At 48.4% G+C, this 14,659-nt stretch overlaps 1 protein-coding gene across 6 annotated transcripts in view; it reads left to right on the plus strand.

The window, feature by feature from the left end:
• KANK1 (KN motif and ankyrin repeat domains 1) overlaps positions 1-14,659 on the plus strand; it is a 122,221-nt gene that overhangs the window by 1,809 nt on the left and 105,753 nt on the right. For 3 of the 6 annotated variants that reach the window (XM_021379652.1, XM_021379647.1, XM_021379655.1), the window contains exon 1: positions 32-164. The exons of 1 other annotated variant lie outside the window; for it this stretch is intronic. The gene's annotated coding sequence lies outside the window, so the exon portion shown is untranslated. Of the gene's footprint in view, positions 1-31; positions 165-3,278; positions 3,337-9,211; positions 9,235-14,659 lie in introns of those variants that run through there. 2 more of the 6 variants (XM_021379648.1, XM_021379651.1) reach the window with 2 other exon arrangements.

The raw sequence follows: 14,659 nt of genomic DNA on the forward strand, positions 1-14,659 counted from the left end.
GCGGGCCGCTCCGCGCGGGTCCGCGGGCGGCGGTACGTGGTGCGCTGCGCTGTGGGGTTTCGCTGTGCGCTGCTGTCGCCCGAGTGGTGCACGGAGCTGCGCCTTGCTGCACCTTGCTGCTACATCGAGGCATCGCGCGCGCTGCCTCCCCACCTCTCTGCACGGTGCGTGCTCTAACTCGGAGCTCTCCGCGGAGCGCGCTCATGCGGGGTTTCGCAGCGTGCCCCGGGCAAAGGGTGCATCGCTTCTGCGCGGCTCGGGAAGCGGCGGAGCGGAGGGGGCCGCGTGTCGGCGCGGCGTGAGGTGGGATGGAATGGGTTGTGGTGGCCGCTCCGGTGCGGGTCCGGTCCGTGAGCGCTTTGAAAGTAAAGCGGTGATTTCCCTTTCCTTGCAGTGGAAGGGGGAGGTTTGGGGGCTTACGGACGTGCCTCAACTTTAACAGCTTTTCATGGATCTCAAAAAGCGCTTAAAGTCATCGTGGTGTGTTTGGAAAGTGTCTTATTCTTTCTGGAACGAATACCACATATCCCTAGAGCTCTGTAGGCAATACGCTTAAAAACTTTTTCGGGCATAACTGCAAACCTCCGTGTGTACAGTGACTGTCTTGTGACTTCTCCAGCCCTGGGCTTTGCATAACCACTGTAAAGCCACTTGCCTTAACGGTGGTTGGAGCTCTGGCAATAAGGGAGAAGTCTCCCTGGTAGGGCAGGGGCCAGCCTTGCTGACCTGCATGCGCCTGGCAACCCGGCTCCAGTTTTCTTGTTAAGGTCAGCGGCAGTGTGCTTTTTGGTGAAGGGAACTCTCAAATATTTAATTAACGCTGTGGCCCTTCTGGTAGTTCCGTGGCATGGTTGACGAACTTGAATATTGTCTGTCCAAGAAAGGGGACCATGACAACGTGCTAGTTGCAAACATGAGATGTCGTACTCATTGATTTCCAGCCTTCTGTTGGATGGGCTGGACCCGATCCAGGGCTGTGTGCGTGTTTTGAGGAAAGAAGAGCATGACAGGTGAGAGGAGGCTGATCAGTGTCACATGAATTTCAGAAGGGCTGAATCCTGGAACAGGAACCAGAGCTGCAGAAGGAAGCCCTGGCATGTCGGTTCAGGTGTGTCTTTAAACTGGAGCTGGGTTGCCAGGGGCATGCAGGTCAGCAAGGCTGGCCCCTGCCCTACCAGGGAGGCTTCTCCCTTATTGCCAGAGCTCCAACCACCGTTAAGGCAAGTGGCTGTACAGTGGTAAACCCAATACTGCTTTTAAATTGCTGTGGCTGATTTGTTGATGGCTTCTGTAGAACTCCAGCCTAGATGGGAGTTCCCACTTACTAGTTTTCAAAGTTGCATGCACCAGCTTTCCTTTGATGTTAGGTCTTTCTTTAGAATTGCACTGAGGAGATAAGGGCAAAGCTTGGTTCTTAGGAGTGTGGGTCTTGTGGGTGGCACTTCAGCAGTTTTCTATGTGATGCTTCCATGGGCAGAACTAGCAATGGATGTATTTCTCCTACTATAAGTGGTTTCTCTGTGGGGTGAGCCTTCCACGTCACTCAGATGCTTGCATTTTAAGCAGTTTTCTTGGCCTTGTGAGCTCCTGGTACTGCTTGCAGGCTCAGTTTCTGCGGTGCCCTCTGTGTCTAAATAATGGACGCTGACAGTGAAATAAAAACTTCTAAATGAAGTCTCTCTTGTAAATGACGCAAAGCTGTCAGAAATGGGCAGCAGGCCATGCTTTTAGTTACCAAAGCGTTAGTTAATTGAGGACAGTTGCAGATTTTCTTGTGGTGTCAGCACCTATTGTAGTGGTAGGTCACGGAGAAGGAGGCTTTTTTCCTACTCATTTAGCTAATGGAATTGGGTGATGGAGCATGGTGGGAGTTCCAGGCGTCACTGCTTGGGCTGTCTGGTCCATCTAAACTTGCCTGTGCACCTTCAGGAAGAAAGAAGTGCAGAACCTCCAAGGTGGCTTGGAGGCTTGTGCGAATATACATGTGCAGGTATGAATCTTGTTCAGGTTTTTGTGCATTGTAGCAGGATGGCAAGAGTTGAGCTAAAAGGGTTGAGCTAATAACTTGCCTCGTAATAATGAGGAGTTCAGTTAGAACTGGAATGCGAAGTGGATAACTTGCGGAAAGCTCTGGCTACCCTAACTTTCTGGAGATGCAGTGTGTGTAGCTTATGAATAATTTGAAATGATATTTTTTACAGGATTTACTCGAAGCTTTTTTTGCACTGTGTTCTGACTTAAAATCTTACATATCTTTTGCAAGTAACGGGATCAGTTTGATCATAATTCTAGTCAAGACAAACTTAAAATGTGTTTGAGAAATGATTTGTCTTAAGCACCGTAAAAGTTTCTGGTTTTGTGGTTGAATAAGTGGCAGTGCTCTAAAAAAGGCAGTGAAGCATCTCATGGAAGCATCTCATTTAAGCACTATGGAAGCCACTTAGGCTTGTCTGCTTTGATACTCCACCATTATCTCGTGCTGTCATTACAGATGCTACATATTGAGATGCAGTAGCATGCGTGTATGTATGTACATGTACATAAGTCTTGTCCCAGCTGGCAGAAGACTGTGGTCTGAAGGGAAGTAGTAGTACAAGTCAGGAATAGAATAATTGATTATTAGTAATCAATTAGTAATAATTGATATTAGCAGTTTAGGTTTTGTGCAGTTTGTTCCTTGCAGTGTTGTGTTGTGAGTTATACTCGTCATTCCTATCTCATTTGCTACCTTTGAATGCTGTCCATGTATTTTGTTCTGGGAAACTGTGCTTGTAACAGCAGTATTGAGGCTGGAAGAGAAACCTAAGGACTAGTTTAGAGCCTATTCATATTCTTACGTATCCCTGGCAACCTCTGCAAAATAGCAGAAAGATGAATATGGTGATAGTCATTTCTTCACCATTAAAACTGCGCTTTTCCATGCTTAGGAAAACAGGAAATGACTTCTCGGGTACTCTGGTGGATACTGGAAATGCTTTCTGAGCTTGACTGGTAGCGTAAAGGCTTCCAGATTAGACACTCTTGCAGTCCATCCCCACCAGCAGGCTGCTGCAGCCCGAGGCTCTTAGCTGTGTATAAAACCCAGTACATAGTCAAGCTAAAGCATAAGTTAGAAGAAAGCAACCTTTTAGACGTAAAATGCTCCTGCAGGCTTCCCTTGACAGTTTCTGCGCTAAGAGATGTTTCTGGTTCTTAATTAGAGTTGTACTGGAAAAGGACACCTGACAATTAAACATGAGTCATAAGTTTGTGTTTCAGATGCCCCTTTCATTCTTCAGGTGTGTAAGCAGATCGAGGACAGAGACATCAGGCACGGGCAGCTGAAACTTCCTTGTGGTAAGCAGATCTTCTGGCACGAGTCAGGTCCATCTGCAACCTGAATGAGTCTTCCTGTAGCTGTTTGATGTGCGTGTTTCCTGTGGCACACAGGAGCCAACGCTGGATCCTGATATCTCACTTGAGAGGTTGTACCACTTCCCAAACAAGGCTTCTTGAGGAAATGTTCTGGTGCAGGTGGGGTTGTGGTTGGCTGTAGTGGATCACCCTTCCTGGCTGTAAGTACCTGAGCTCTGCTAGGGGGTGCCGGGTACCTCTCATTTTCTTTCTGAGCTGCATTGATCTGTGTCCAGAGACCCATGCAGCCATGTGAAGCAGCAGTGATGCTGCTGCTGTGCTTTCTGGTGTCCTGTTATCAGTCTGTAGCCAACATGCCACAAGCATGGCTTGTTCTGGTAGCTTCTCATGGCTTTGGTGGCTTCTCCCCTGAACCTGGCTCCTTACAGCTGAGGAAGCAGCTGAGGAACGCCAGGGGAGGAGGAGGAAGGTGGCAGTGGGAAGATGGCAACCAAAATGCTGGTTGTCCAGCGAGGCTCCAGCCCCAGTAAGGTACTCAGTGCAGAGAGGTTTTTTAAAGAGGCTTTGAGAAATATGCAGCATTTAAACACCCTGATGATGGCTGATGAAGGCTAATCTGTCTCCTGCCTTATGTCTTCTATGGGTCTGTAATTAGCAGACATGGACTTATTTAGCATTAATTCCCTGGACTTATTTTTTTTTCTTTGAAGACTCCAATTAGTATTTCTATGCATAGCTCTGGATGATGCTGTTACCTGTACATGTCCAGTCCTTTTCAGCCTCACTGAGCTGGTAGCCTTCATGGATGCTTTGCAGTGATAATGACTTTGTAGCATGCATCTGTGTGCACACATACACAGGAGACCTAGAGTGGGACCAGTCCAGCAGTTATCTTATCCTGTTGTTTTCACCTACTAATTGTGTAGCTTGATCATACCTTGTCCTTACGATAAGGACAAAGCTGTGTTTTATATTTCATGCCCTTTCCTATCTTAAACAATTTGCCAGCTTCTTCCAAATACTGCTTTCTCAGTCTATTGAAAGCGGAAGGTTTTTTTAAGCCTTTTTCATTACTTCTGCATGTTGCCAATCCCTTTCTAATTCTCTGCTTCAGTTAAGGGGAAGCATTGCTCAGGTTGGCTGAGAGGGTTTGGCACCATCGATCTCCCAATGCCTGCATGGAGCTGCGCTGGAATTAACAGGCGTGGGGTGGTAGTGCCAGGGTTACCCTGGAGTGGGCTGCTGGAAGCCAGCGTGACTTGTTCCAAGGTTCAGCCCATAAATGAACGTCCTCTTATGTGACAGGTGAGAGCATCCTGCCCTGCACATGGGATTCGGAAAGCCTTGCCCTCCCCTTGCGTTCCATCTTCATCATGCAGCTAAGCAGAGGTGGAAGAGCAAAGTTTGAAATAGTGATTTCTCAAATTATTCTGCCTTTTAAAAAAAAAAAAAGAGAACCCACGAAACTGCATTTTGCAGAGTAATGGCTGGGAGCTGCCCCTGGAGTGAAGCAGTGTCAGAGGATGACTGCTTTTGTTTAGGTGCATCAGCGTGGCTCTGTGTGCTGGGACTTCTGTCAGTGATTTCATTCACTTCGAGCGCTGTTAAATGAGGGAAGGAGGGGTCTCCTTCCAGAGCGTTTTTGGAACAGCTGTGTCAAATATCCCCTGCAGACTGCAGACAAGAGTAAACTTTCTGCAAATGTTTCTCTTTTCATCCCTGTTTCAGCATATGGTAATGCAGAGGACCTCTGAGGGTTACTCCCGGCTAAGCCGGTTTGGACAGAAAGAGCGATGCATCGAGGCTTTTCGCAGCTCATCAGTGCTCGGCTGAGGACTTGCCAAGAGGTGCTCTTGACTGGAGGAGAAGGGAAAAAAACAAGTCTGCATTCAGACTGTAGTCTCTTTCTGGCTTTTTATGTTGGCTGTCCTTTGTTACTTTTTATATCCCAAGATGTTGATGTTGGACAAAAGTGTAAGGGGAGGTAGCCCGCACACGATTACTGACAGAACAACATTGTGAATTTTGCCTCTGGTTTTCCAGACTTCCGACAGAAAACCTGGAACAATGAGAGTTGATAGGTCCCTTCTGTTTTACAGTTTGGCAAAGTCAATTTAAGCCCGTGGGGCTTTTTTTTTTCCCTTTTTCCCTTGTCTCAGCCTTTCTTTGCTATAATGTGAGGTTCTACTCTTTCAGCTCCTTTTCCCGGTCTCGTTGTTAGTAGCTGAATGCATTACAGTGAGGCTCAGCCTGCTTCCCACGGTGGTCCTGGCTGTGGGAGGGCCACACCGGAGCAGAGCCTTGCTTTCTTCCAGGTGGTGGTGCCTGAAGAGATGCGGCTTAATAGGCTCAGAGATGCTCAGCTGAATCTTTTTTGGGGCTGGGAGCCGATGCTGGAGTTGGCTCTGCTGTGTTTTCTGAACAGAGTGCTGTGGTGGATAATGATTCATCCATCGGAATCTGACTTCCAACTCCAGTTACCCACAGAAAGAAAAACGAGCTGTATCTGGTATTCTGTGGTAGACAGCTTCAGCATGCCTTGTTGTTGTTGCAGTTACCAGTCCAGCGTGAAAACTGGGCTGTTGGTTCACTGCGACTTGTCATGTAGCCGAGTATGTGCGTATCCCTTCGGGCTCCATCGGTGTGCATTCACTGTGTCACTGGGCGAGCAGGGACAGGAGGCAGAGATCACTTAGCAGGCTAGGCTTAGGTTTTTCGTTCTGTCCAGTGCAAGAGAGCAGAAGTAAAAGACAGGCTCAGAATAGCAGGAGAAATCCTAAACAAGTGGAGGACAGCTCTCAAAACCGCATATGGATGTTACAGAAAAACAAGCAGGTATTCCAAGGTGGGATTTAACAGCTGTGTTGAAGGATTCCTATAGCTCCTATGCTTTCTAGGTCCCTTCTCCTACTTTCCATATACCCCTTGGCATCTGTCTGACCAGTTTTCTGTCACTGTCACCCTTTCTGGTAGAGCTTGGCAACCAAAAGTTAGCCTGTTAAGTGAAGAGCAGCTGTTGCTCAGCTCTGAAGACGCTTCACGATAAAGATGCTAACAGAAGTGTGCATTTTAAGCTGGATAAAATTCTGCACATTGTCTTCAGTTTTCCACAAACCAAGAAGCAGAAAGTTTCCAAGTTGTCAGTCATGTCTTGTAGTTTTAGCCATAGTTCTGTCATAGAACAAGTTCTTGTTTTCTAAAAAATATTTCTAAAAATATTAACTTTGGGTAGGATAGTCAGTGTCTTGGTTTTTCTCAGTGGCATCAAAAGCTGTCTTCTCAGTTTTTCAGTGTGGATTTCCGTGAGTCTGATTAGAATTAAGCCGCTTCGTGGTATTTTTTTTTTTAAACCACACTTCACACGTTTTCATTACACTATTTGCTTTTAGAACAACAGTCTTTCTCCCAGTCTCAGAGAGAGATTTACAGACAGGTTGGAAAGGAGAAATTGAAATCTTTCTGAGATTAACAGAAAGCGACTCAGGAAGAAATTTCTCAGTTCTGTTTCTTCTCCTGACAGGTGGTATTGGGCTAATTCCTAAACTTTCGACCTGTTTTTTCTTTTAATGGCAAGCTCTTGACAAGTTTCCTTTCTTCAGATAAATGCAAGTCTTGCTCTTGGAAGCTGGGACTGGCTTTCTCCACAGGTGCATTGTGGTGGCAGTCTGTTGGGATTCTCTTCCATGCATGGTCAGTTGGTGACCTTGCCAGGTCAGGTGAAGTCACTGGCAGGGGTACCCTGGGCGTGAATCTCTGGAAGGAGGTGTTGCTGAAGCAGTATAGGTGAAATTAGCTGCGGTTCAGTTTGTCCTGTTAGCATGGTGTAGCTGGGCTGACAAAGCTTGTGCACATTTCTTACTCTGTTTTAGTGTTGTGGGTTGTTCTTGTGGTGGCTTTTTTTTCTCCAGCTAGACAAGGGCTCAGCTATGTGGAGTATGAGCTTTCCCAGCCTCTGTCCTGATCCCCTCTGATTTATTATTCAGTCTTTATCTCTGTGTTTGCTATTCCAGTTTCTCACCCATCACCGCTGCCGCTTGTGAACATGTCATGTTTTTAAGTGATGTGTGAGATCAGTCACATCCACAGAAATGCTCGTGGCTGCCAGGAGCCTTCTCAGCTGGGGAAAGTCAAGGCAAACAAGGCACACAAGCCTGTCTTTGTGCCGGCACACACCACAGCTGTCACGAGCTGCTGGGTGGGTGTGCAGAGAAGATGCTCTTGGTGCTCGCTTCAGCATTGGGCCAGGCCAGGGGGTATGGTGGGAATGACGCAGAGTTCTTTCATGAAACAGCAGGTGTCTGAGTGCCACTCTCAGTGCCGTGAGGGGTTGTTGGTTTTTGCTGGAGTAAGCTTGGGAGAGTGTCAGGTCTGTCCGGTGCGGCAGTTCCTCCTGTCAGCCTGGGAGAGAAGGGATGCTTGCAGAGCTGAACATAGGGTTGCTGGCTTAGAAGTGTTGTGTGTGTGTGTGCAGTGATTACTCCTGGTGCTGGTATACCTTTGATGTCTGCAACCAGCCAGATACCAGGGGACCTGCAGCCCCGGTAGATAGCAGGGATGCAGTGTCCTACTACAGAGCTGTGTGCAGGCTTTGCATGCTGAAACCCACACGAGGTGGTACTCCTCCATCCCCCGGGACCCGGCGAGCCCCGTAGCAGCCACAGCTGCTCCTGGTGCCGTCGTTCCCCGGTACCTGCCCTCGGCAGGCCCCAAGCCCCCGGCCCGCGCTGCCCCGCATTGCTCGCATTCCTGTGTGCGGGCTCAGGGCGGCGGGGGCTGTGCTGCCGTGCGGGGGAGCCGTGGGAGGTGTCTGTCCTCCCCATGCCCGTCGGAGCCCCCCGCCCGCATTGCTCACATTCCTGGCTTCTTGTGCTCTGGAGGCTGACAGGGCTGCGTGGAGGAGCGGTAGCAGCGCGCTTCTGGATGCGTCTTCGTGGAGGGGCGGTGATTTACAGCCCGTTGCCACCCTCCCCCCCGGGATTCAGGAGCAGCTTGGCGTTTTGGCACAGGTTCCAGTGTGGTTGCAGGTCTCCTTGGTGAGTGCCGGTCAGCAGTGCGGCAGGGGCACGTGGGGGTGAGCGGAGGGCAGGCCAGGGTTGCGCGGGGTCTGGAGGAGGGCGGTGGGTTTGGGAGCACAGTGCCGCCCGAGCTGGATGCTGGCGTCTTGGTGACTGTTGTGCAGGGAGGAAGTTGCACTGCAATTTCACTAAAGGCCTTTTTTCCTCCCCTTTTTGCTCCAAGCAACTTGTTGATTCGCATCACAAAGTGGGCCGGGGTTGTCTCCTTAGTGAGCTGAGGAAAACAAGATCTCTCTTTGACTGCTAGAGTAGCTACCGGGTGACTTAGGGGTTTCTTTATGCCTGCTGGTGCATTTGGGAGCAGCCGTTAATTGAGCCGGTCAGTGCTGTATTAGTGCAACATCGAGTTAGGGCCATTGTGGTACCGCGCCTGTTGGACCCGCATCTGCGGTGGAGTGGGGCGGGGATGGAGGGTGTGCTGCCCTGCGTGTCCCCTCTCGGAAACACCGGCTGATGTTCCCCGTGCCCTGCTCAAACCGCTGGAGGTGCTGAGTGAAACAAGAATAGCAATTTACATATGTATCACTAGCAGAAAAACAGTGCTGGCTTCTGCTGTTTTCTGTCATCCAACAGCCCTTTATATATATATGTATATACATAAATTATTTTATTATATATATAAATCAAACTGACTTTGAGCTGGAGGGCTGGAGTATCTCGCTACCTGACTGCAACCCAGAAGTAGTTGACCCACCAATTTGCTTTGATGTTTCTGCCTTAGGTTTCTGTGAACAGATGGAAGAGCATGGGATGTCCTTGAGAGTAATGCAAGCAGTGTATCTGTGCTGCAGGTCAGAAGCAGCAGGTACTTGGTATTGGTTTTTCTCTGTCCCCTGTGTAAATCTGAATAAGACCCAGGGCAGCACTGAGGTGGGCAGAAAGGGCCAGGGCAGTAATGGAGATCTGTAGTGCCATGGGAGTCACGTTCCTACACTGCATCGCAAAATTGTATTGTTAAACTCCTCCTAAACATGTGGAAAGTGTTAGGGTCACTGGGGGAACAGTTTCTTTCCTATGTAAGATCTTCATTTGGACTTGTGCTTAAATACCTAAGCAAGGCTGACTGCATTCTCTCAAAAGCCAGAGAGGCTTCCGTTGCCAAAAACTGAGGTAAGACCCAAATAAAACTTAACATGTGATGAGTTATCTAATTCCTTTAAGAATTGTTCCCTCACAATGAGTTACTCATAAAAGCAATCGCTAAACCATGTCTAGACTGCAGAGTTGTGGATTTGACTGAATTTAATTAAAGCAGTAGTGGCTTGCAGGTGAGGAATTAACTGCAGTACATCATCCTAGCTCCTGCTGCAAGGAGACTGGCCTTATCTGGGATGGGTTTGGACTTGCATGCAGAGGTAAATTACAGGCAGATAGATGAAAAAGTGCTTCCCCCACCTGCCACACAGCGAGAGGCATCTGCCTGCAGCAGGGTGACTGAGCAGCCTGTAGAGGTGCTATTTTTCAGCTCTGTGTTCTAAAAAAAAGATAAATCAATTTCCTACTAATTCTGGAGAATTACATGGGTAATCTTGGAGCACCAACAGGATGCCTCTGCCTGCACCATGCAGATACTGGGGCAGCTGGAAGCATGGGATCCATCCCTGGGGTTAAGCACAGGGCCCTTGCCAGCCGGCCACCCTCCTGATTAAGCTGGAGTTCTTGGTCCATCTGTGCCATTGCCTCATGGTGACCAGTTAAGCCATACTGATCAGCAGCTATTGGCTGAGAGGGATTAGGAGAGGCAGGATGCCCACACATCTGGTTCCCCAGCTCTGATCAAGCAGCTGATGTGGAAGTAGGGGCTGGCTGAGAGCTGCCCAGGGCAGTTTCCTTGCAGAATGAAGAAGCACAGTGCAGCTCTTGATAGCTGTATTGCGTGGCCTTGAATGTTTGCCCAGAAGTGTCTGTGAAACATCTGGCAGCTATGCTGTCCTCATGCCTTTGCTATTCCTCTCTCAGCACTCCTGATCCCTTCTGTTTCCTGTAACTTCTTTATCTAGCACATGTTTTGTTCACTTCCCGTCAAGTTGTGCTGCTTCTCTCTGTCTGACCCTGAATGCTCTCTCTGTTTGTTCAGAGGCTGGGAGAGAGTGCAGGAGAAAGGGGGCAACAAGGAGAGGCAGGAGTTTGTTGTTGGTGGGGGGGGGGGGGGAAGGGATGCAGGGAGGAAAAGTAAGAGAATTGAAAGAGCTGGCCCTGACGGAACTCTGGTTCCTGTCAGGTGAAAGTAAAGTAAGTCTTTGTCTTGAGAAACTCTTCTTTGCATTTTCAGTCTGTCATCAGATTTCTGTTAGTCTTGAACTTTGTCTCAAGGGGATATTGCAGAAGTGATGATTGGGCTGTGCTTTTCTCTTCATTGCAAGGTGGGGGATGTGGGGACAGTGCAGACACTGCTGCTTCATTGTCACAGCAGCAGCGGGCAACTGCTGCAGCTTCTCAGGTTTGTGCAATGCTACAAGATGTTCTGGTTTGGTTATGGAAAAAAGATGTACTGGGCTATTCTTGGTACTGAGTTTAGCTCTCAGCATTGAAGGAAAATAATTATGTGTATCTAATAAAAGAGACACGTGCTACTGCATGGCAGCTTGCAGAGAGGAAACTTATCCTAGAAAGGACTGTTGACCTGAATTTTGCCTTGTCTGTGTGCCTAAGAACTTGCATTTGTTGTCTTTTTGGAAACAGTGCAAACTCAGACTAATAGGGGCAGTGGGGTGGGAATGGGGAAGAAAAATCATGTAGCTGCCAGGAATCACAACCTGTCAGTGCTTTACATGTCACAGGTGCTTCCATCAGTTCTATCTCAGCTGTTCGCAGCTGGGTAGTGTGGTCTGTCCTGTCTGTGCAAGGCTGTGACCACCTGAGTATGCAGCACTCTGGTGTTTTCTTAGCTGTACGTACTGATTTATGGTTTTTTTTTGAGCTGACCTTTTGAGTTCCTTTCATTAACATGTTAATTGAGAGCTGATTGCTACTGGGCTGCTAACATTCCAGAAGTGTAGACACAGTTTGCTTTATATTCCTGTAGGAATTGTGGGTTTTTTTATTGTGGGAAAGAAAAGCTGTTGTGCTCCATGGCTGCCTCATGATTCACCTTGGATGGCCAGTTGGGACTGAAGTCAGATGAGGTGAGTGGTGGTAATGGTACTGTCAGCACTGATGTTGAAGCTGATGCTATAGGAAAAGAAGGCTCCTAGTTATCATGAGAAAGAGATAATAGTCATCTTGTGAAGCTGGGATGCTGACTTCTCTCTGATGTAGGAAGTCCTTATTACCTCCGTTTCCTTGTCTGCATCTTCAAAACTTCATTTTAAAGTCCTAGCCCATGACTCTTAAAAGCTAATTTCTGCCCTTATGGGGGATGGCCCTTCTTGCTGCTGCCTTGCTGGCAATCTGCAGTGGCAGGAGTTGCACCATGAGCGGGATGCCTTATGTGGGGATGGGATTTTTTGCTTGACTCTGGCATTCATCATCCTGTTGGTGATGGCAGTCACAGGTCGGTTGCTGCAGTACTTTAACTCCCAGTCAGCACCCATGAGCAGTCCCCCTGCTCCTGCTGGGCTTGCTGCTGGTCTGGCCAGCAGCTGAGGAGCTGGGCTGACACTGGCTGTGGGCTGCACACAGTGCTGGCATGTTGCTGCTGTTTGCCTTGCGACCGAGTGTTGAGCTGAGGAGGGGAAGGCTACGAAGCTGGAGAGTGCCATGAGTGCATGCTCTGCATGGGGGAAAAGGGGAGCAGGCTGCACCATGTGTGCTGCCCGTGTGTGTACCTGTGCTTCATGTGCCACTTGAAGTGTGGCTGTGAGCAGCCATTTCCAGCCACCTCCTCTGTGTGCCTTTCCTCTGAGATCCTTCTAGACCTGCCTTCTCCCAGTCTCCTGTGTGCTTCTGTCTCCTCGTGCTGGCTTGGTGACCCTTCTGTGTGTGGGGTTTGTATCTTACTTGCCCCACAACAGAGCCCCCAGAGACCTGTGGAGGAGTGTCAGTCCTGATTCTAGTTGTAGTCAGTTTAGAGCTGCAGGCGGCGGTTTATTAAGCTTATTCCTTTGTGCCTGGGGCTACAAGATACCATGCAGTTGGACCTAGGCAGGTGGCAGGCCATGCTGCACGTCTGGGAGGAGCTGTTCAGCCACCAGAGCTTGTCCTGAAGAGAAATTAGGAGAGCAACAGACCTGTCACCAGGAGTTTCAGGAAAAAAGAAAGCTAATAAACATCAAGGGCGTCTCAAGGGTTCTTTTTGTTACCCTTCGTATTGTGTGCTGTGTTTAATTCTGTCCAAGGTTGTAGAATCAGTTTCTCAAAGCCTGGTGATAAAATACCTCAGTTAAATGAGGATGAAAGCTGGGAGAAACTACCTAGTTTTGTGGACTGTTTCTTTCAACACCATCAATTAATAGTGTTTTTAATTAAGAGTTCATCATACCAGAACTATGTAAGAAGTTATACCTCTAATCTGCTTCCCCTCGAGCTGCATTTCTTTGTAACTGCCAAGTTTCATATGTACTATTAGAAACAGAGGAAAATATGAATATATCTGTACCGGGAGAATTTCTGAGGGAGGATGTTGAAAGCAGTGTCAGGTTTCTTTCATTTTTTAGGTTAGTTGTGGGTAGCTATGAATGCTCCCTTTTAGGTAGGATAAAAGGAGAGGGCTATTAAATCCTGATTCTGCCTTTGCTTTTCCCATCTGGCGTCTCAGATCTTTGTTCAGCTTACTACTTGTTTCTCTCAGCTCAGGCCCAAAGGTCCTGGAAGGGTCACTAAGCTGGGAGCTCTGCTGGTGCGTAAGCATCCTCTGGAGAGCAAAAACAATGACAAACCATCTCCCCTTCACCCCCTGCTTGTAACATCCAGCAGTGTGTGCTGCACTTTGGTGGTGTCAGCGTGTCCTGCAGCAGCTGTTGGTGAGTTCTGGTGGGCTCCCCTTCTGTCAGCTTTTAGCAAGACGCTTCATCTGAAGAAGGAACACACTGTGAATGCAAATGGCCATTTGCTCCCCTCCCACCACCTCGGTCTTCCCCTTCTAGCAGTACAGCTTTAGTGCCAGCTCCCCTCCCAGCCGTGACAGCTGTTTGATGTCCAAGGTCCTTTGTGCTGTTTCAGCTCGTGTCAGGAAATGATTTGTCAGAGGATCAAAGCACTGGTGGCCTGAATTAACTTTTTTTGCCAAATCACAGGCTTGACGCTGATGCGGTCTGGTACTTACAGGGGCTGCCAGTGCTGCTGACAGTGAGTGATTTCTGACTTCCCCACAAGTTGCAGTGACATTGGCATGGCTGGTCTCACCTGGAGAGCTTCTGGGATATGGAAGGCTGGTGCTGTGGGTCTGCGCTCTGCAGAGCAGGGGCAGTAAGATTGCTGTTACCTGGTGAGTGCTGAGCTCTGAAGTGGCTTTTGTCTGTGCCTGAGGGTAAAGCTATAAGAAAGGGGTGGTGTCAGGATGCCCTGAGATATGAGCAGCCAGCTGGTAGTAAGCTGTTAATCAGTAACAGGGCAAGTCATCCTGCAACAGGTTGTGATGCCAAATAGTGAGGTACGCTGTACAAAAGGAAAGAATGTGTTTATTGTTAAGTGGATAAGGACTCGCCTTTGATTTTACCCTCAAAAAATAAAAGATGATTTATGGTGTCTGTTGCTCTTGAGAAGGAACAAGGTTTATCAAGGAAGAGAGGACTTCACCTTTACACCTTCTGTTCTGTCCCCTGCTTCAGATCTGCTCGCACTGCTGTGAAATGCTCAGTAATCATCATGAGGGTAGCTGCATAATTCTTGCTCACCCAGACTGGCTCCCAGCCACCAGCACTCGTCCAGCCTGTCTTCGTATTCCTCTGGCTGTTCTGGCCATCCTCTTCCAGATTACCTGCACAGAGAGGGGCTTGTGACCAGCTGGCCTGTCAGGAGGAGCTTGTCCATGGGAACTGATTAAACTACAGCAGAGCATCCTCAGTGGATGGTCTCATCTCAAAAAAAGAAGTGCATATTTACACTAATATATAATCCTTTCATTTGCCCGGAGCGAAATCTGGTGTGATTAAGAAAACATCTGTTCCTGACACTTCCATTCTTCTTCTGTGAGCTCTGAATAGCACACCTGAGGTTGAACTGCAAGTGTCTTCAGATTCGAACAGAGTAAAACATTCTTGCTTCTCTGATTTCATTGAAACTTGTGTTTGGTAAGGCCAGAAACCCCCGTCCTCTTCTCAGGGGAAGAATGCATCTGAGACTGCTTGGGT

The sequence above is a fragment of the Numida meleagris genome, chromosome Z (assembly GCF_002078875.1).
Source record: "Numida meleagris isolate 19003 breed g44 Domestic line chromosome Z, NumMel1.0, whole genome shotgun sequence".
NCBI classification, from domain to species: Eukaryota; Metazoa; Chordata; class Aves; order Galliformes; family Numididae; genus Numida; species Numida meleagris.